Below are 21650 nucleotides of genomic sequence, written 5' to 3' on the forward strand. Positions count from 1 at the left end.
TAGCGACCCTATGCACAACAGAACTTAACACTGCCTGGTCCTGCACCATCTTTACAACTGTTGCTATGCTTGAGACCATTGTTGCAGCCACTGTGTCAATCCACCTCGTTGAGGGTCTTCCTCTTTTCCACTGACCCTGTACTTTACCAAGCATGATGTCCTTCTCCAGATACCAACCCCTCCTGACAACACGTCCAAAGTATGTAAGACGCAGTCTCACCATCTTTGCTTCTAAGGAGCATTCTGTTTGCACTTCTTCCAAGACAGATTTGTTCTTTTGGCAGTTCATGTTATATTCAACATTCTTCGTCAACACCACAATTCAAAGGTGTCAACTCTTCTTCAGTCTTCCTTATCCATCGTGTAGCTTTCACATGCATATGAGGTGACTGAAAACACCAAGGCTTGGGTCAAGCACACTTTAGTCTTCAAGGTGACATCTTTGCTTTTTAACAGTTTAAAGAGGGCTTTTGCAGCAGATTTGCCCAGTGCAACACGTCTTTTGATTTCTTGGGTGTTGACTGCAGATCCAAGTAAAATGAAATCATTGTCAACTTCAATCCTTTCTCCATTTATCCTGATGTTTATTGGTCCAGTTGTGAAGATTTTTGTTTTCTTTTTATGTTGAGGTGCAATCCAAACTGAAGGCTGTGTGGTCTTTGATCTTCATCAGTAAGTACTTCAAGTCCTCTTCACTTTCAGCAAGCAAGGTTGTGTCATCTGCATAACACAGGCTGTTAATTAGTCTTCGTCCAATCCTGATGCTGCGTTCTTCTTCATATAGTCCAGTTTCTCGGATTCTTTGCTCAGCATACAGATTGAATAAGTATGGTGAAAAGATACAACCCTGACCCACACCTTCCCTGACTTCAAACCACACAGTATCCCCTTGTTCTGTTCAAACAACTGACTCCTGATCTATGTACACGTTCCTCATGAGCACAATTAGGTGTTCTGGAATTCCCATTCTTCTCAATGTTATCCATAATTTGTTATGATCCACACAGTCAAATGCCTTTACACAGTCAATAAAACACAAGTAAACATCTTTCTGGTATTCCCTGCTTTCAACCAGGATCCATCTGACATCAGCAATGATATCCCTCATTCCACATCCTCTTCTGAAACTGGCTTGAATTTCTGGGAGTTCTTTGTTGATATACTGCTGCAGCTGCTTTTGAATGACCTTCAGCAAAATTTAACTTGCACACTTTGTTGGATCACCTTTCTTGGGAATAGGCATAAATATGGATTTCTTCCAGTTGGTTGGCCAGGTAGCTGTCTTCCAAATTTCTTGGCATAGATGACTGATCACTTCCAGCATTGCATTCGTTTGTTGAAACATCTCAATTGGTATTCTGTCAATTCCTGAAGCCTTGTTTTTCGCTAATGCCTTCAGCGCAGCTTGGACTTCTTCCTTCAGTACCATCGGTTTTTGATCATATGCTACCTCCTGAAATGGTTGAACATCGACCAGTTCTTTTTGGTATAGTGACTCTGTGTATTCTTTCCATCTACTTTTGATGCTTCCTGAGTCATTTAGTATTTTTCCTGTACAGTCCTTCAGTAGTGCAACTCAAGGCTTGTGTTTTTTCTTCAGCTCTTTCGGCTTGAGACATGCCAAGCATGTTCTTCTCTTTTGGTTTTCTATCTCCAGGTCTTTGCACATGTCATTGTAATACTTTGTCTTCTCAAGCCGCCCTGTGAAGTCTTCTGTTCAGCAATTTTACTTCATCATTTCTTCCTTTTGCTTTAGCTACTACCATTCAAGAGCAAGTTTCAGAGTCTCTTCTGACATCCATTTTGGTCTTTTCTGTCTTTTTAATAATCTCTTACTTTCCTCACATATGACGTCCTTCATGTCATTCCACAATTCGTTTGGTCTTCAGTCATTAGTGTTCAGCGTGTCAAATTTATTCTTGAGATGGTCTCTCAATTCAGGTGGGATATACTTAAGGTCGTATATCACTAGAAAAGGACAACATGCTTGGTAAAGTAGAGGGCCAATGCAAGTGAGGGAAAACCTCAATGAGACGGAGTGACACAACAGGTGCAGCCATGGACTCAAACATACCAAGGATCATGAAGACAGCACAGGACCCGACAATGTTTCATTCTGTTATACATGGGGTCACCATGAGTAGGAGCTGACTCGATGACAACAACAATAACAAAAAACCTGGTTACATAAAAATCAAAGCTTTCAACATGGATGAACCTTGTAAACGTTATGCTAAGTGAAAGAAGTCAGTCACAAAAAGGCAAATACGGTACAATCCATTTACATGAAATATCTAGAACTTGGCAAATGTATACAGACCAAAGTTTATTAGTGGTTACCAGGGGTTGGGGAGAGGGGGAGGCACTGTTTAGGGGCCACCGAGCTTCTCTTAAGGGTGATGGAAAACCTTGGAAACAGATACTGGTGATGGTTGTACAACATGATGAACATAATTAATATTACTGAGCTGTATGTGTAAAAAAATGTTGAAACAGCAATGTTTTGTTATATATACTTACCAAAATAAAAAGATTCCCTATTCAAAGAAAAAAAAAAATCTAAACTCTGCATGGAAAGAACTATGGTCAAAAGAATAATAACAAATAGGGCAAAATATTTGTAACACACATTACAGCCAGAGGGCAAACTTCCTTAATATATAAAGAACACCTGCAGATGAATAAGAAAAAGACTGATAACCCAAGAGAGAATTGGGCAAAGGATATAACAGACTGTTTATGAATGGCTCTTAAAAATAGAAAAAGGAGCTCTATTTTCTAATAACGAAAATACAAATAAAAACTATAACGATATATTACTTCTCACCTATCAGATTAGCAACAACCAAAAAGTTTGACAACTTTTGGCCCAGACATGGGTGAAATAGGTTTTCTCATACAATGTTAGTGGGCGTATAAAATGTTACTATCTCTGTGGAGGGCAACTGGGTAATACTAAAATTTTAAACTTATATACCCTTTGCTCTAGCAATTCAGCCTATAGGAATTTAAACTATAGATACTTATACAAATGCACAAAGATATATGGAGACGAATATTCCTGTTTCTCTCTAGCAATAAAAGACAAAAACCTAAATGTTCCCCAAGAAGCCCATTACTGTTGAGACAATTCTGACTCACAGTGACCCTAAAGACAGTAGAATTGTCCCATAGGGTTTCCAAGGAGCGGCTGATGGATTCGAACTGCCAGCCTTTAGTTAGCAGCTGAGCTCTTAATTACTGTACCAACCAGGGCTCCATAAATGTTCCCCAATGTTGCTGTTGTTAGGTGCCATCGAGTTGGTTCCGACTCATAGTGACCCTATGTACAACAGAATGAAATGCTGCCCAGCTCTCTGCCATCCTCACAATTGTTATCCTTGAGCCCACTGTTGCAGGCACTGTGTTAATTCATCTCATTGAGGGTCGTCTTCCTTTTCACTGATGCTCTACTTCACCAAGCGTGATGTCCTTCTCCAGGGCCTGATCCCTCCTGATAACATGTCCAAAGTATGTGAGATGTAGTCTCGCCATCTTGCTTCTATGGAGCATTCTGGTTGTAGTTCTTCCAAGACAGGTTTATTCATTCTTTTGGCAGTCCATGGTATATTTGGTATTCTTCGCCAACACCACAATTCAAAGGCGTCAATTCTTCGGTCTTCATTATTCATCACTCAGCTCTCTCATGCATGTGAAGTGACTGATGGCTGGGGTCAGGCGCACCTTAGTTCTCAAGGTGACATCCTTGCTTTTTAACATTTTAAAGAGGCCTTTTGCAGCAGATTTGCCCAATGCAACATGTCTTTTCATTTCTTGACTGCTGTTTCCATGGGCACTGATTGTGGATCCAAGTAAAATGAAATCCTTGACAACTTCAGTATTTTCTCCATTTATCATGGTATCTGTTTATCAATATTTATGCATTTCATTTCACTTTTGACAATTTCTAGTTTTCCTAGATTCACACTTCATACATTCCGCATTCCAATTATTAATGGATGTTTGCAGATGTTTCTTCTAATTTTGAGTTGTGCCACATCAGCAAATGAAGGTCCTGAAAGCTTGACTCCACCCACATTATTAAGGTCGACTCTACTCTGAGGCAGCAGATTTTCCTCAGTTGTATTGTGAGTGCCTTCCAACCTGAGGGGCTCATCTTCCTGTACTATATCAGACAGTGCTCTGCTGCTATTCGTGAGGTTTTCACTGCCTAATTCTTTTCAGAAGTAGACCACCATGTCCTTCTTCCTAGTCTGTGTTAGTCTGGAAGCTCTGCTGAAACCTGTCCGCCATGGGTGACCCTGCTGGTATCTGAATACTGGTGACATAGCTTCCAGTATCACAGCAACACACAAGCCCCACAGTATGATAAACTCCCAGACAAGTGAGGGGTTCCCAACAGGGACGCCTAAAAAAAATTAAAGTATAACCAATCAACAGAAGGGCATGGAGCCATTAAAAAGAGTGAAGTGGTTCTAAATGACCTTAGGGAAGTTACTTAAGGAGTCATGGTCACACAGTGGTTAAGTGTTCGGCTACTAACTGAAAGGTCAGTAGTTCGAACCCACCAGCCGTACCATGGGAGAAAGATGTGGCAGTCTACTTCTGTAAAGATTTACAGCCTTGGAAACCCTATTGGGCAGTTCTACCCTGTTGTCCTATAGGGTCGCTTTGAGTCAGAATTCACTCGATGGCAGTGGGTTTGGTTTTTTTTTTTTTTGGTTTATATAATTGTTGTGAGGGGTAAATAAGTTAATGTAAGTAAAGCACTTATAATAATACCCAGTACACAGATAGTGCTCAAAGAGGTACTAGCCAAATGATGGCAGAGATGACAATAATGATGAAGATAATAGTACCGAATGAGTTTCAGTATTTACTGTTAAGTGAAAAAAAATTAGGTGGAAACACTGTGTATTACTGTGTGTGTGTGGCTGTACATGAGTATGACATACTTGTATATGTATAGAGTATCTCTGGTAGATACACAAGGTGAAGGTCTTAACAGTGGTTGTTTTGGGAAAGGAGACCTTGTTGTTGTTAGATGCCGTCGAGCCAGTTCAACTCATAGCGACCCCATGTACAACAGAATGAAACACTGCCTGGTCCTGCACCATCCTCACAATTGTTGCTGTGTTTGAGACCACTACTGCAGCCACTGTGTCAATCCATCTCATTGAGGTCTTCCTCTTTTTCTCTGACCTTCTACTTTTACCAAGCATGATGTCCAAAGTATGTGTGACGAACTGTCGCCATTCTTGCCTCTAATGAGCATTCTAGCTGTACTTCTTCTAAGACTTTTTCTAAGATTTGTTCATTCTTCTGGCAATCCACGGTATAGTCAATGTTCTTTGCCAAGACCATAATTCAAAGGCATCAATTCTTCTTCAGTCTTCCTTATTCACTGTCCAGTTTTCATATGCATATGAGGTGATTGAAAACACCATGGCTTGGGCCTGGTGCACCTTAGTCCTTAAAGTGGCATCTTTGCTTTTTAACACTCTATAAAGAGGTCTTTTGCAGCAGATCTGCCCAGTGCAATGCATCGTTTGATTTCTTCACTGCTGCTTCCATAGGTGTTGGCTGTGGATCCAAATAAAATGAAATCCTACAACTTCAATATGTTCTCTGTTTATCATGATGTTGCTAGGAGACCTAGGTGGCTGGAAACCCAGAGAGGGAGGAAGACTGAGTTTTCACTATATATTCTTTTGAATTCTGTACGGTATACATTACCGACTCAAAAAAATAAATTATTTCTTTTTAAAGGAGGTAGAATGGGGTCAGAAGTCAGCATAAAAGAAATATATTCATCTGGGTGGTCCCACCAGCCCAGTGCAATGTCTGATGTTGAGAACTTCAATCTCCACCAGCATCGCTCACAAGTCTCTTCGAATGAGACCAGGAAATGGAGTGGGCAGCTGGCGAAATACCTATGCAAATTTAGGGTGAGTGAGAACACTCTACCTCTCTCAGGAGGCGGAGGCGGTACCCCTCAGAGGGGAGGAAGGACCAGGAAAGCCTGTACTTGTTCCACCTGACTCCACTCCACTGAGTCTCAGCATAAGTTCCAGAAGGCTGCTGCTCATGTAGGCAGGCAGAACTGTGGGTGCTGGAGAGACATTTCCACAGTCGGATTGCTTGCCCGTAAGCCCCACCATGTCCTAACAGTCACTAGCACCCCATCTTCCTGTAACACCAGTGATTCAACAGAGGCCCACCATGTACCCTATGAGGCTGCTGTGTCTGTGATAACAGCGTGGACAGACACAGGACGTATGTGAGTGTGTATATGTATGTTTATATGTATATGTGTGTCTGTGTATACGTGTATACATATGTGTGTATGAGCATGCACAGACATGTGTATGTGTATACATGTGTATGTGCATGGATGTATACATGTACGCATGTATATGTGTGTATGTGTGTGCACACCCTGCCTCACCCCAGAAGCTGAATGTGGAGTAAATGTGGAGCACACAGTCAGGAACACATAGGTCTGTGATCACATGCCCAGCTAATGCTGACCTTGGCAGTATCCTGCCTTTCTCCCTCCTTTGTAAATAAGACTGGATCATTCAGGAGCTCAGAAATGCCACTTTACCAGCCTAAACTCATCAAATCATCAAACACACACATAAAAGAGAAGCATACATCACAAACAGAAAATGATTAAAATGTCCCCTACCTGGAGAGAACAGAAGAAACCTGGAGGGTCTGAAACAAGTTCTGTATGACATTCCTGCAGTAGAAGAATATTCTGGGAGGGCAAGTGCCAGAGGACCTCTCGGCAGCAGGGGCTGCCTGGGCCAGAAGACTGTGAGCCTTCCCTGGGCCAGGAGGTCGAGGCTAGCCCATCTCCTTGGAAACCAAGTCCAGGTTTTGCCTGGTGATTTAGCAGGAAGGGAGGGGTGGGCTCACACTGTGGGGGCATATGAACCCGCAGGGACTTGGATCTCTGCAGGAAGCCGGCCTGAGGAATCCAGGACTTTGGAATGGCAAGGTGGTAAATTCAGGCCATGGGGTTGTTATTCAGCTCAGGACGCCGGACCATGGAATCCAGCAGCAGGAAGCATGTGGGCTGGATACCCAGCGGGACTCAGGCCTGTAGGAGCCTTAATTGGAGCTGGTCTCTAAAGCCTCCAACCCAGCTCTCCACGTGGGAGAGGATGTGGAAGTGGGTCACACTCTCCCAGCCGAGGCGGCATCACTGCCAAGCTCCCGCCACACTTTACCAAGTCCAGGTGCACTGAGTGACCCGGTCTCCTCATGATGCCACCATCTCCCCAAATCAGATGCTGAGTAAGTGTGGGGCTCCAACAGAAGCGGAAGCTGGCTAGCACACAGCGTTGTACAAAGGGACGTATCAGGGCTGGATGAAAATAATTATCACCCAGGGGCACACCATACTGTCCTATGCCTTCCGCTCACCAAAGTATGGATCAACTCCTCTGCCAGCCTCTGTCCTCCGGGCCCCAGCCCTGTCTGGAGGGAGAAAGGAAGAACACGGTGTGCTTTCCATGTTAATGACAAGGCCTCCCTAACCTGGAAGCCTGGTGCCACGCAGGCTTGGAGCAGAGGACCCTGCCCCCACCCCACTCCATGGACACCAACCCAGGTGTCTATGCGCAGTTCCTTCAGGAGCCCTGAGGCCACGCTGGGGAGCTCCTTGCAGACAGCCCCTCAGCCTGCCTGCCGCCATATGCCTGCTTGCCAAAGTTGGCAGAGGGAGACCTGTCAGGCAGGCAGAGAACTCTGGAGCGGCCAGGTCTGGCGGCCGTTACATAAGAAAGGCACTGGGCTGGTGGCATAACTTCAAATTCCAGCTCCCCAAACAAAAAGGTCTGGAAAAAGCCCACTGCCGGGATCATTCCTCCCTGACTTGAACTCAAGTAGCAGTGAAACAGTTAAGGCTTGAAGTGGTTCTTACCTGCCAGGGCTGCCAAGGCACTAAGTGTTTCTAAAGATGCCCACACAAAGCGAAGCCTTTGTTAGGTGTGACATAGAGGCTTTAATCCGTTAACTCTTGCCTAGCTCTGCCACAAAGCCAAACACAATCCTCACCTTAAGGCCCACCCAGGGCAGGTAGTGGTTGGGGCAGGCAGGTACACCTGGAAATTACATCCTGACTCTCCTCCTGAGAGTTCAAAACACTCTCAGTAACGCACTCTCTTAAAGAGAATAAAGTTCACTTGATCCCAACTAGCTAATAAGCCCCTTGGCCCTAGACTATCAGTTTTGTACAGTGAGGAACTATTTTTACTCTGCTTACCACAGTTCTCAATGTCTATGGAGGTGCCCAGATCATAATGAAAGTTCAATAAATATTTATTCCTCCACCCATCTGTCAGTTTGTCATGCTGTAGTGGCTTACATATTGCTATGATGCTGGAAGCTATGTCACCAGCATTATAAAGGCCAGCGGGGTGGACATGTTTCAGCAGAGCTTCCAAACTAAGGCAGACTAGGAAGAAAGGCTTGGTAATCTACTTCTGAAATTTAGCCAGTGAAAATCCTATGGGTCATAACAGAACATTGCCCAGTACAGTGCTGGAAGATAAGCTCCCTAGGTTGGAAGACACTCAAAATACACAGTGGCCACAACAATGGACTCGAGCAGCCAACGATCATAAAGATGGCACATGATCAGGCAACGTTTTGTTCTGTTGCATATGCGTTGGAGCTGACTTAATGGCAACTAACAATAACAACAAATATTTACTAAATGAATCAATGAATAATGAGAAGGAAGGGAGGATGAATGGAAGACAACCATCGCTTCTTGGTATTTCTGTACGTTCCCGGCTTCTATTATAAAGGGCATCACAGCAAGGATTAGAAGCCAAGCCCTTGACCACCCTGCCATCAGTGGTCCTCAATCCTGTTACATTGCACAGTATACACACACCTGCTTGCAGAAGCTTATCCAGTATAAGCAACTATGAAAAACGGAGCCGTTCCCAGCCCACGGTACTTAGGAAACTTCAGAGCAGGGAAAACTTCGAATGCATTGAAAAAAAAATTTTTTTGGTCCATTCTTTCCCTCTATGGCCACCACAGAAGGACACCCTTTCCCCTGAGGACTGTTGTCCTTCCCTTTTTAACAAGAGTCGGTGGAGGATCAGGCATAATAGGTCATTAATAACTGTGTATAACAACGGTTGGTGCTCAGTTCCCTTTCATAAAAGAAGTTCAAAAGCATGTTGGCTCAAACATCATAATGACCCTGGGAGCTATGAAGGCACGAGCATCATTATCCCCATTTATGGTTGGGGAAAGTAAGGCAAAGGGAGGTTAATTAGCTTGCCCAAGGTCAGACAAGACAGGGAACAGGCCCAGGATCCAAAGCCCTTGCAGCGGCCAGTGAGCTCACGCTGGCACCCTGAGAACCTCACCCACACTGATCTTAAGGGAGATTTTTATTTTCTTCCTATCATTTCTGCTGAGATGCAGTATATAACATGGTGCCCAGAGCTTGCAGGAGCCATACTGCCTGGGTGCAAAACCTGACTCTGCCCCCGACTCACTTGACCTCGAAGAAGGCACTGAACCTTCCTAGGCCTCCGCTTCTCACTGTGTAAAATGCTAATAATGGCACGCATCCCAGAGATTACGTGAGGACTAAATGAGACAATGCATGGAAAACACCGTTAGCATTCATTTCTTATTTCCTAAATGAGCATGTGTCACTTTCATGATAAGAAAACCAGCTGTGTGTGAAAAAGGTGGCACCCACTCTGGGTTTAGTTTTTACAAGGCTACGGATGACATATGACTAACAGGCATTTCTGATTCTGCCACTGAAATGCCCAGGGCCCTGAAATAACTTACACCTATTTGAGCCCTGGTGACGCAGTAGTTAGGAGCTTGGCTGCTAACTAAGAGGTCGGCAGTTCAAATCCACCAGCCTCTCCTTGGAAACTCTACGGGGTAACTCTACTCTGTCCTACAGGGCCGTTATGAGTCGGAATCAACCTGCCGGCAACAGTTTTGGTTTTAACTCATGTTAAACGACATATTGCATTGGGCAAGCCTGCTGCAAAAGAACTCTTTGAAGTGTTGAAAAGCAAAAGTGTCACCTTGAGGACTGAGTTGCACCTGACCCAAACCATGGTATTTTCAATCACCTCCTCATATGCATGCAAAAGTTCAACAATGAATAAGGAAGACTGAAAAAAAACTGACACCTTTGAATTATGCTGTTGGCAAAGAATACTGAATATACCATGGACTGCCAGAAGAATGAACATACCTGTCTTGGAAGAAGTACAGCCAGAATGCTCCTTAGAAGCACGGATGGTGAGACTTCGTCTCACAAACTTTGGACATCTTTTCTATCAGGACGGACCAGTTCCTAGAGAAGGACGTCATGCTTGGTAAAGTAGAGGGTCAGTGACAAAGAGGAAGACCCTCAATGAGACGGACTGACACAGTGGTTGTAACAATGGGCTCAAACATAACAATGATTGTAAGGATGGCGCTGGACTGGACAGCATTTTGTTCTGTTGTACACAGAATCGCTATGAGTTGGAACTGACTAGACAGTACCTAACGACAACAACCCAAGCTGCCCTCTCAGGTGGGCAAGCAAGTGGCACCATGGAACCTCACTGACAATGGGATGTCTGAGTATGGATCTGAAAAGCCATCAACGGCACCCTGTCCAAAGTGGTTAACTCTGGTTCCTGGCAACTTGAAGCCCGGATTTGGAACACCAGCTCTCTGAGTGTTCTGCTGAGCTTCCCAACGCCACTCAACCCAGACTGAAGAGAGGAATGGTTTCGAGGTACCAGTGTGTTCCTGATGAAGTGATCAAACAGAAGGTGTCCAGAGGGGGCAGTGTGTCTTCAGCGGTTATAGAGGGCCTGGTGATACTCAACAGGAGACTGGAAGAGAAGTGGAAGTGGGTGGGGATGGGAACGCTGTCCAGTCAATTTTGATACACCCTTCCGCCAAAAAGAGACTGTGATATGTGTATGTGTGTTTGTGTCCTTGGTGCATGTATGAGGAATGGCAGCAGCAAAACTCCAAGGTTACTAAAAAGTCACTGCCAAGCAGAGTCTTGAACTCATGAAGAGATGGGCAGGGAACATGGACGTCCCATGGGGTAAGAGAAGATGCTAACAGCTGGTAACATTCATTCAACTCAAGAAATGATTACTTACACACTCAGGGAGAAGCAGAAAGCACAACAGAATCTGCAGGACACACAGACATACACACATCCCTTTACAGCCTTGATGGTTCCCATGTCTCCTGGGTACCCACTCGCTGCTGTCAAGATGATTCCAACTCACGGCAACCCCATGTGTTGCAGAGTAGAACAACTCCATAGGGTCTTGGCTGCAATCTTTATGGCAGCAGATCGCCAGAACTTTCTTCCGCAGTACCGCTGAGTGGGTTGGAACCACCAATCTCTAGGTTAGCAGCTGATGGCAAACTGCTTGCGCCACCCAGAGCCCTTCTTGGGTACCCAGGCCAGAGAAACGGGAAACCTCCAATTAATTTTCACTGATGGTGCTGACCTCCAAAGAGTCTTCTTAGGACAAGGATGGCTCACTTCGACTACCCTCCTAGCATCCTGTTCTTCCTCCTACTCTCAATATTCTCTGACAATCTAGGAAAAGTGCCTGTGCAGTGACTCCCACTGTTCAGAATTTAAGAGTAAAATCTCACTTCCTTACCATGGCCACAAAGGCTGGCCCCTGTGGACTCCAGGCTTACTACACTCCATTCACACCAGGCTTAGAGCTCCTGTCCTTGCTGAACTCTGCCCACTTGAGGCTGTTTCTTGGATCTCTGTTGCTGGCTCCTATTCCCCATCCAGGTCTCCATTCAAAAGTCACATCCTCAGAACCATCTAAAAGTATGACCCTAATCCTCATCCCAACTACTATCCACCTCACCGCCTTGTTCTTTTTCCCCTGTATCGCTTTCCCCATCCTACTATTATGTTCACTTGTTTACTTGTTTCCTGTCTGTCTCTCTGGCTGAAATAAAAGCCTTATCAGACATGGCTGTCTTGTTCTTAGCTATAACCACAGCACCCACGACAGTGCCTAGCACATGGCAGGTCCTCAGTAATCCATGCTATTTAACTGAGCACATACAAAGTTTAGGCACTGAGCTACAACAGTGCACAGAACAGACAAAACCCCTGCCCTCGAAGAGCTTAAATTCTGGTAGGAGGTGACAGACAAACAGATAATCAGTAATGGTGAAAATAACAGCTAACATTTCAACTAAGCACTTATTAAGTGCTAGGTGCTGTTCTGAGCATCTAATACCAGTACTAGTACCAGCTGCCATCAAGTCAATTCCAACTCATGACAACTCTATGTGTGTCAGAGTAGAACTGTGCTCCACAGGGTTTTCAATGGCTGATCTTTCAGGAGCAGGTCACCAGGCCTTTCTTCCAAGGTGTCTCTGGATGGGCTCGAATCGCCAAGCATTCCATTAGCAGCCAAGCACGTTAACCGTTCATGCCACTGTTTTAGTTATCTGGTGCTGCTGTACAGAAATACCACATATGGACAGCTTTAACAAACAGAAATTTATTTTCTCACAGTTTACGAGGCTAGAAGTTCGAATTCAAGGCGCTGGCTCTAGGGGAAGCCTTTCTCTCTTTGCGGGCTCTGGGGGAAGGTTCTTGTCTCTTCAGTTCATTTCCTGGCTCCTTGGAGATCTCCATGTGGCTTGGCATCAATCTTTCCTCATCTCAGTTTCTTTGGCTTGCTTGTTTAATGTTTTTTCTATCTCAAAAGAAGGAGCCCTGGTGGCACAGTGGTTAAGCGCTCAGCTGCTAACTGAAAGGTTGGCAGTTCCAATTCACCAGCCACTCCACAGTAGAAAGATGTGGCAGTCTGCTTCCATAAAGATTACAGTCTTGGAAACTCTGTAGGGCAGTTTTACTCTGTCCTATAGGGTTGCTATGAATCAGAATTGAGTCAACAACAATGGGTTTTTGGTTTATATCTCAAAAGAGATGTAGTTAAAACATACCCTACACTAATCTTGTCTCATTAACATAACAAAGAAACCCCATTCCCAAATGGGATTATAACCACAGGCATGGAGGTTAGGATTTATAACACATAGTTTTTGGGGACACAATTCAATTCATAACAGCCACCCAGGGATTCTAAGCATCTATTAGGTATTACTTAATTTTCCCAACAGCTTCACAAGTATTATTAATTTACAGATAGGGTAAACTGAAGCACAGAGCTGTTAAGTTACTTGCTGAAGGTCACACTGCTCAGAATGGCAGAAACAAGATCCAGATCGAGATAGTCTTAATGCACAGACCACGCTCTGAGAGCTACACTTCATATTTGCCGAGTGTCAAATAACAACTTGGTCAGTACCCACAGCACCTGCACCCCGTGGGCAGGGCTGGAGAGCAGGCAGATCCAGCAGGGAAGGGCTGATCTGCACTGTGAGCAAGGTGAAACGAGGGGCTGTTGGACCCTGGTGAGGACTTCACAAGAAAGCATGGTCTGAACCTTCACCCACTGCTAGTGGGAAAGCAGAATGGTATAGCTGCCATGGAAAACAGTTTGAAGTTCCTCTAAAAGTTAAATATAGAGCTACCATATGACCTAGAAAGCAGGAACACAAACTGAAATCTGTACACCAGTGTTCACTGTAGCATTGTTTACAATAGCCAAAAGGTGGAAACAACCCAAGTGTCCATTAACAGATGAATGGATAAACAAAATGTGGTCTATCCATACAACAGAACATTACTCAGCCATAAAGAGAAATGAAGTCCTGATAATGTGGTACAACGTGGATGAACCTTGAAAATGTCATGCTGAGTGAAATTAGTCAGACACAAAAGGACAAATATTGTATGACCCCACTTGTATGAAAGAGGCAAATACACTGAGACTGAGGTTAATTAGCGATTACCAGGAGTAGGTATAGGGTCAGCGAAAAAGAGAAAGACCCTCAGAGATGGACTGATACAGTGGCTGCAACACTGGGCTCAAGCATAACAATGATTGTGGGGATAGCTTGGGACAGGGCAGTGTTTCGTTCTGTTGCGCACACGGTTGCTATAAGTCGGAGCCGACTCAAGGGCATCTAACAACAACAGGAGTGAGAGGGAGGGACAAAAGGGGAGTCTTTGCTTAGGAGGTCACTGAGTGTTTGTCAATGGTGGAATAATTTGGAAATGGAAAACGGTGATAGTTGTACAATGTCACTGAACTGTACACGTAAAAAATGTTGAATCTCAGTTAGTGCTGGGCAGAGGACAGAGCCTGGTACCCCGTAGGTGCTCAATAATTATTTGCTGAATTAATGAATACCACCAGTTGCCATTGCATTGGGCAAATCTGCTGCATAGGACCTCTTTGAAGTGTTGAAAAGCAAAGATGTCGCCTTGAACACCAAGGTGTGCCTGACCCAAGCCATGGTATTTTCAATTACATCATATGCATGTGAAAGCTGGACAATGAGTAAGGACGACTGAAGAACTGACGCCTCTGAATTGTGCTGTTGGCGAAGAATACTGAATACACCATGGACTGCCAGAACATACAAACCTGTCTTGGAGGAAGTGCAACCAGAATGCTCCTTTAGAAGCAAGGATGGCAAAACTGCGTCTTATGTACTTTGGACATATTATCAGGAGGGATCAGTCCCTGGAGAAGGATATCGTGCTTGGTAAAGTACAGGGTCAGCAGAAAAAGTAAGACCCTCAACGAGATGGACTGACACGGTGGCCGTAACAATGGGCTCAAGCATAACGATTGTAAGGATGGCACAGGACCGGGCAGTGTTTTGTTTTGTGGTACACAGGGTTGCTATGAGTCAGAACCAACTCGACAGCACCTAACAACAACAACCAGCTGCCACTGTGTCGACTCTGACTCATGGCAACTCCATGTGTGTCAGAGCGCTTCATATAGTTTTCAATGGCTGATTTTTTTGGAAGATCTCCAGGCCTTTCTTCTCAGGCACTCTGGGTAGACTCGATCATCCAATCTTTCAGTTAGGAGCCGAGCATGTTAACTGTTTATACTACACAGGGATTCTTGAATTATGAATAGCATGTGCTTATTAATTATCTGCAAATATAAGGTTTAGAACCATTTAAAGTTTCTAAATACTACCAAAATGGAATTTTCCCTGTCAGATCTAAATGGTTACTGCACATTTTGTATATGTTAAGGTTAGTAGCAAATTGTTTTTTTTTTTTTTTGGATATCTGGTGTGGAAAGCAGAAGTGTGCTGTCCCATTACATGGAGAGCAACTAGGGTCACCTAACAATGTGTGTATACATTTTTGTATGGGAGACTAACTTGAACTGTAAACTTTTACTTAAAGCACAATTTTGTTTTTAATTGCTTTTTTTTTTCCCCCGAGGTAAGTCTCTCTCTGAATGAGCAGCTTCACTCTGAATGTGAACTTATTGTGACTACCTTTGGAGTTTCTTCCCAATCTGTTGATGTGGACAGAATACAGGACATCAGCCAGGGTCTACCCCAGCACTTCCTACAGAGAAGGAATTAAATTAATATCTTCAATTAATACATTTATTCTTTCCTTTTTTCAGCAAATACTTATTGAGAACTTTCCATCGGACCATGGGACTTAGCATGGATTAAGTCACCCATAGTCCCTGTCCTTGAGGAGCTCATATTCTTGCAGAAGAGACAGACATAATCAACTCATTACACAGCTGAGGTCAAAACTAAGGAGGCCAAGTCCAGAGTTACAAGTGGGTGCATCAGGAGACCTGACTTGGTCCAGGGTGCCAGGGGTGGCTTCTGTATGGTGGTGAGGTTTGTGCTGAGCCTGAGAGATGAGAGGAAGAGACTAGCAAAGAGCTCTGAGCCAGGCAGAGGGACCAGTCAGCAGAAAGGCCCAGCCCTGGGAAAGGTCATGACATTTTTGAGGATCAAAAGGGAGGCCAACGAAGGGGAAAATGACACATGGCGATATTGGAGGTTTGGCAAGGGGCAGGTCAGGCACTTTTGTACACTGTAGAAAGGATTTGGATTTATTCTATAAAAACGACACCATCAAAACAGTTTAAACAGGCAGAAATATGAGCATATTTGCCTTTTGGAATCACTTTGACTGATGTTTCCATGATATTCCATGCATTTTCAGCGTGTTTGTCATGGATTGAATTATGCCTCCCCAAAAATGTGTGTACTAACTTGGTTAGGCCATGATTCCCCGTATTCTGTGGTTGTCCTCCATTTTGTGATTGTAATTTTATGTTAAAGAGGATTAGGGTAGAATTGTAACACCCTAACCAGGTCGCATCCCTGATCCAATGTAAAGGGAGTTTCCCTGGGCTGTGGCCTGCAATCACCTTTTATCTCTCAAGAGATAAAAGGAAAGGGAAGCTAGCAGAGAGGCAGGACTTCATACCACCAAGAATGCAGTGCCAGGAGCAGAGTGTGTCCTTTAGACCTGGGGTACCTGTGTGGAGAAGCTCCTAGTCCAGGGGAACAATGATGAGGAGGCCAAAAGAGAGAGAAAGCTTTCCCCTGGAACTGACACCGTGAATTTGGACTTTTAGCCTACTTTACTATGAGGAAATAAACTTCTCTTTGTTAAAGCCAACCATTTGTGGTATTTCTGTTATAGCAGTACTAGGTAACCAAGACAGTGTTCTACACTGGAATCACATGTTTGACCTTCACAATACAGCAAGGTTGATAGTGCAGTTCAAACTCTCCGCATTTTACAGATGGGAAAACTGAGGCACAGGGACACAGGGAGAGTTTCATCAAGCCACCTGACAAGATTATAACAGGGCAAGTCTTTAACTCTGAATTTCAGCCTTGACAGCAACCTAAATCAACGAACGAATGGAGTGTGGGGAGGGTGGTAAGGAACTGGGAATGAGAAGCTGTTCTCTGTTCTCTGTTCTCTGTTTGACGCTCCATCACAAATACTGAAAGGGAGAAGCTGCAATGGGGTGGTCCAGTTAGAGGTGAGCAGCAAGTCAGCTGATGGCCAAGCGTGTCCTCTCTTCCCAGCACTGAGGATTTTAGCATATTAACCCCTATTGGGGGATATGCACCCCTAAACCTGGTCCACAGCCTGTTCCCGCCTGCTACTACTCCAGGGCTTTTCATTCACTAATGAAAACCTACTCCCTTCATTTCAAAGTTAATAAAAAATGTTGATAATTAAAAAAAAAAATGTTGAATTGGTAAATGTTGTGTTACATATATTTTCACCACAATAACAACAACAACAAAAAAAATCATTGTGTGATGAAAAGACAGAGGCAGGGTCAGAATTCCTGGGTTCCAGTTTTAGGTGCTACAAGATACCAAGACTTGATGGGCTCACACTTCATGCAAGGCAGCGGTGCAGGTGCTATAAAGGGATGCAAAGATGAACCCAACAGGGATCCTGGGCTCAGGAAGCTTAGAGTCACAAGCATACACACGGAGCTGAAATACAGGTAGAAAGTGACAGGCGCCAGAAGAAAATACAGAAACTGCTACGGGGCTTCAAGGAGGAACCCAGTCTCTTGAGGCCACAGGGGCCCACCATAAAAGGAGGGAGGCTGGCCTACATAACCCTCAAGGTCTTCCCACTCTGACATGTTCTAACAGCACAGATTCCAAGGGGCAAGTAGATCACATTTAATCCTGGTTAACTGCTCAAGTTCACGGCCACTGAGTTGTTCTCCCAACCACCATGAGAACAGTCTCGATTTCTTGGCGCAACATCTTACAACAGAGGCAGGGCAATAATTTTCCCATTTAAAAAACACAGGCGGATGCAGGAATGAAGCTCAGTGTGTTCTGCCCTCCTTCACCTCTAATTGGTTTTTAAACCCCAAAACCATCTTCCATCAAGGACAGGGTGGCCTATTCTGTGAGGATGCTGTTTATAACATGGAGACTGCTTTGACTTAAATCCTAAGGTCCACCAGAACGTAAGCTCATGGGCAGCATCTTACCTTACTCATGTCTGTATTCCTAGTGTCTAGCACAATACCTGGTACAAAACAGATGCTACGTAAGGGTTGCTGAATTAAACCTGACCATGATCAGTTCTAGAAATTGTCTACTAGACATGTTTGTGTCAGTCTATGTTCCCCAAAGTCCCTGGGTGGTGCAAATGGTTAACGTGCTCAGCAGCTAACCAAAAAGTTGGAGGCTGGAGTCCTTGGAGGTGCCTTGGAAGAAAGGCCTGGCGATCTACTTTCGAAAAATCAGCCATTGAAAACCCTATAGAATTGGTCACATACAAAAAATAACCTCACTTCCTTCCAAAAGATGCCATCTTGGGAGGAACCCAGAAGGAAGGCACAATTCTGAAAGAACTCGAGTCATACAAGGTAAACAGTTGCTTAAAGAGGAAAAAATTAATTTCTGGGTCCTACTGCTTCAAACTGAATTGAACTAAAATTGTCTTTCCTCCTAACTACATAAACAAGGAGAACTAAAGAAGCTGGGTTTTTTTTTTTTTTGCCCTCCCCCCCCAAAAAAGAAAACTTTATATATTACAGTTCTACTCTGACACATGTGGGGTCACCATGAATTGAAATTGATTTGATGGCAACTAGTTTACAGGCTGGGTTTCTGAAAACTGCTCTACAGCTCTCAGCCTCTCCCAAGGGGAACAGCCTGGTTCTACCTTTTCACTATACTTCTACCGCTACTACCCTGGTCCCCCAAGCCACCATCATCTCTTGCCTGGTAGCTACAACTGTCTGTCTCCCAACTGGTATCCTTGCTTCTACCTCTGCTGCTTACAACCCCATCTCCATATAGCAGCCAGTGCCATTTCTTTAACCTTAAATTAGATGGTATCACCTCCCTGGTTAAGATCCCCCCATGGCTTCCAACTGTACTTGCAATAAAACTCAAACTCTTTTTTACCACCTACAAATTCTTACCCGTCCTGGTCCCTAACCACGTTCGTAGCACTTGCCACAAATGAAATTATTTTGTTCGCTTGTTTCCTTGCTTATTGTCTGTCTGTCTTGCTATCCCTTCAGAATGTCAATTCCAGGAGGCCAGGGACTGTGTCTGGCTTCTTCACCACTGTACCCTCAGTGCCTGGAACGGTGCCTGGCACATGCTCAGTGCTCTCTACGTACTGAATGAATTAATGAATGAGCGTCCATCTCACAGAGATGGCTGATATTTACACGGATCACTAACTCTACCAGAAAACCATGAATGACACACTGGCATTCAACAGCCAGAACTTTTACTTGTAATTCAAAGTTCTGCTTTAAATCAGAGAAAGCTGCTGGTATCCCTGGACACTTTAATGGCACAAGAGATCGGTATCACTTGGGGTTTTGAGCCAGGAATAAGTGCCTGGTGGTTGTAGCAGGGAGCTGAGAGCCAGGGCACTTGGTCACAGTACCTCACTACAAACTCTGGTGCCTCCAGGTCTCTTACCAACACACCCTGTACCTCAATTTACCCAGCGGTCTACCAGGCATGCTTCCCTAAGTCCGGTGAATGACAGGAGACAAAATAATTAACAACTCTAGCATACTTAGATCCTCAGATAGGAGGTGCTGCAAGCCACACAGTTCATTATTCATACAGCTCTTGATTTGCTGCCAACACAGGCTCCCTTGCCTTCCCAAGAGCCAACCTGACAGCAGGTACTGCTCAGACAAGTTCCACACACAGAGGAGAGGGAGGAACATGGGGCCTAACAGAGCTTGGGTGTCCAGACCTAAGTGTCTTGGTTACCAACTTCAAGAAAAAGCAAGGCGGCTGGGGACAGGGGTGAGGAAACCGAGGAGAGAAGTGCAGTTTTGGGGCTCTGAGGGGTTAATTTTGCAGGCTCGCATTTACAGGCCATATGGGTGAGACATGTGCCTCCAGGTGTACCTTCCAGGAACACTCCACAGGGAGAGTGGGAATGGGGAAATGGTCAAACATCAGGGAAATCAAGCCAAGGCGAGAGGAAGCGCGGCCCAGCCGCAAGACCTTGGAAGCATTTAGTTTGGGGAAATGTGGAGGGACTCTATACAGAGTGTAAGTGAGGCTCAGGGTGCTGAGAGTGGGGCGCAGGTGACAGAAGAGTCAGGGGGGCCTGAGGACCAGGAAGGCTGACAGGCGATGACAACCCTCGCCGACGCCGGGGGTGAGCCATACGGTGGGTGGCGCGGACACCTGTGGAGGCGTCCCCCTGGCGCAGGTGAGGAAAGCAGGAGGGTCTGCGGCGGGGTTAGGGCAGCGAGGCGGCAGCGGGCTCGGCGGGGCGGAGGCCGGGCCCAGGCAGGGCGCAGCGCCGCCGGGCCGGGTGGTGGGTTCGAGCAGGTCGGGGGCGCCCCCCGCGGCCCCTCCCCGGGAGACAAAGGGCCGGCGGCTCCCCGCAGCGGCGCGACGCGGCCGGGGCGCTGCGGGGTGGGCCGGCCTCGCGCTTACCTGGGCCGCCCACCCGGCCGACCGGCGGGACTGCGGGTCCGGGGCGCGGCGTGCGGCGGCCTGTTCCGGGGAGCGCGCAGCCCGAGCAGCCGCGGCGGCAACGGCAGCGGCAGAGCAGCGGGAGCAGCAGCCTAAGCCTCCGCCTCCCGCTCCGTGAGTCACCGCGGCGGCAAGGGAGGGAGGCGCCAGGCTGCCGGGGGAGGGACCGGCGGAGGGGGCGGCATCGGCTCCACGCGGGCGGCGGAGGCTCGGCGAGGGCACCGCCCAGGGAAGGAGGCCGCGGGGAGTGGGAGCTCCGGGGAGGGGCCTGCGGGCGTGGGCGGGGGCGCTGGGAAGCGCATTGGTTAACTAAGACAGGGGGCGGAGCTCCCTGCTACGGGGTGGGTCCTGCAGGGCGCACAGGGACGCGCATTGGTTGCCTCAGGCCGGGGGCGGGGCTCCCTGCTGCAGGGTGGGTCCTCCGGGGCATACGGGGACACGCATTGGGCTCCTCAGGCTGTGGGGCGGAGCCAGGGGCCTGTGGGCGGGGTTACCAAGTGGGCGGGTCGAACTGAGTCGCAGGTGGTGCCTTGTCTGAGCTCGGAGCCAATGGGAGGAGAGAGGCCCGGGGCAGGGAAGGAGCGGCAAGCCGGGGCTCCCGGTAGGGAGCTTTGTGAGGTCAGAATTTGGGTTCAGGATGGAGCTGGCGCTGCGGTAAAGCAATCGGCTCGTCGCTAGCTGCTCCAGGAGCACAGTGATCCTGTAAAAATAATGGCCTCTCCCACACGCCGGTGTGGGTTTAAAAACTGGGGAGGCCAGACGGGGCGGAATCCCCGGTGAGTCCGGTTTACCCAAGACCCCTGAAAAATTTGAGTCGGACACAAGCAATTGCAAAACAGAGGCGTGGTCTTCATGCGTCACTGAGCCAGGAACAGTGCTACCTTAAAGCAGTTAGTCCCTCCTTTGAATTTGAGGCCTGTCTGTCTGGGAGTCTTAACCCGGAATCTATGGATTCACAGAGAGTTCCGGGTTGGGCCTCCGTGGTCCGTGAAAACTCAGGATATTGTTTGCATTTGTAGTGAGTGCATTTTTCTGGGGAGAGGTTTAAAATGTCTCCAGTTCCTGGAGAAGTCATCATGTTTGGTAAAGTAGAGGGTCAGCAAAACAGAGGAAAAGAGATGGATTGACACAGTGGCTGCAACAGTGGGCTCAAACTTACCAACTATTGTGAGGATAGCGCAGGACTGGGCAGTGTTTCTTTTCTTGTACATAGATTCTCTATG

At 46.2% G+C, this 21650-nt stretch overlaps 1 protein-coding gene across 2 annotated transcripts in view; it reads right to left on the reverse strand.

The window, feature by feature from the left end:
* The window catches only part of CTNNBIP1 (catenin beta interacting protein 1), an 81575-nt gene extending 61123 nt beyond the window's left edge, over positions 1–20452 (reverse strand). Inside the window, exon 1 of one of the 2 annotated variants that reach the window (XM_023552074.2) lies at positions 20389–20445. The gene's annotated coding sequence lies outside the window, so the exon portion shown is untranslated. Of the gene's footprint in view, positions 1–20388 lie in introns of both variants that reach the window. The other variant, XM_010593136.2, reaches the window with a different exon arrangement.
* Positions 20453–21650: the final 1198 nt, after the last annotated feature.

The sequence above is a fragment of the Loxodonta africana genome, chromosome 3 (assembly GCF_030014295.1).
Source record: "Loxodonta africana isolate mLoxAfr1 chromosome 3, mLoxAfr1.hap2, whole genome shotgun sequence".
In the NCBI taxonomy this organism is placed as follows: Eukaryota; Metazoa; Chordata; class Mammalia; order Proboscidea; family Elephantidae; genus Loxodonta; species Loxodonta africana.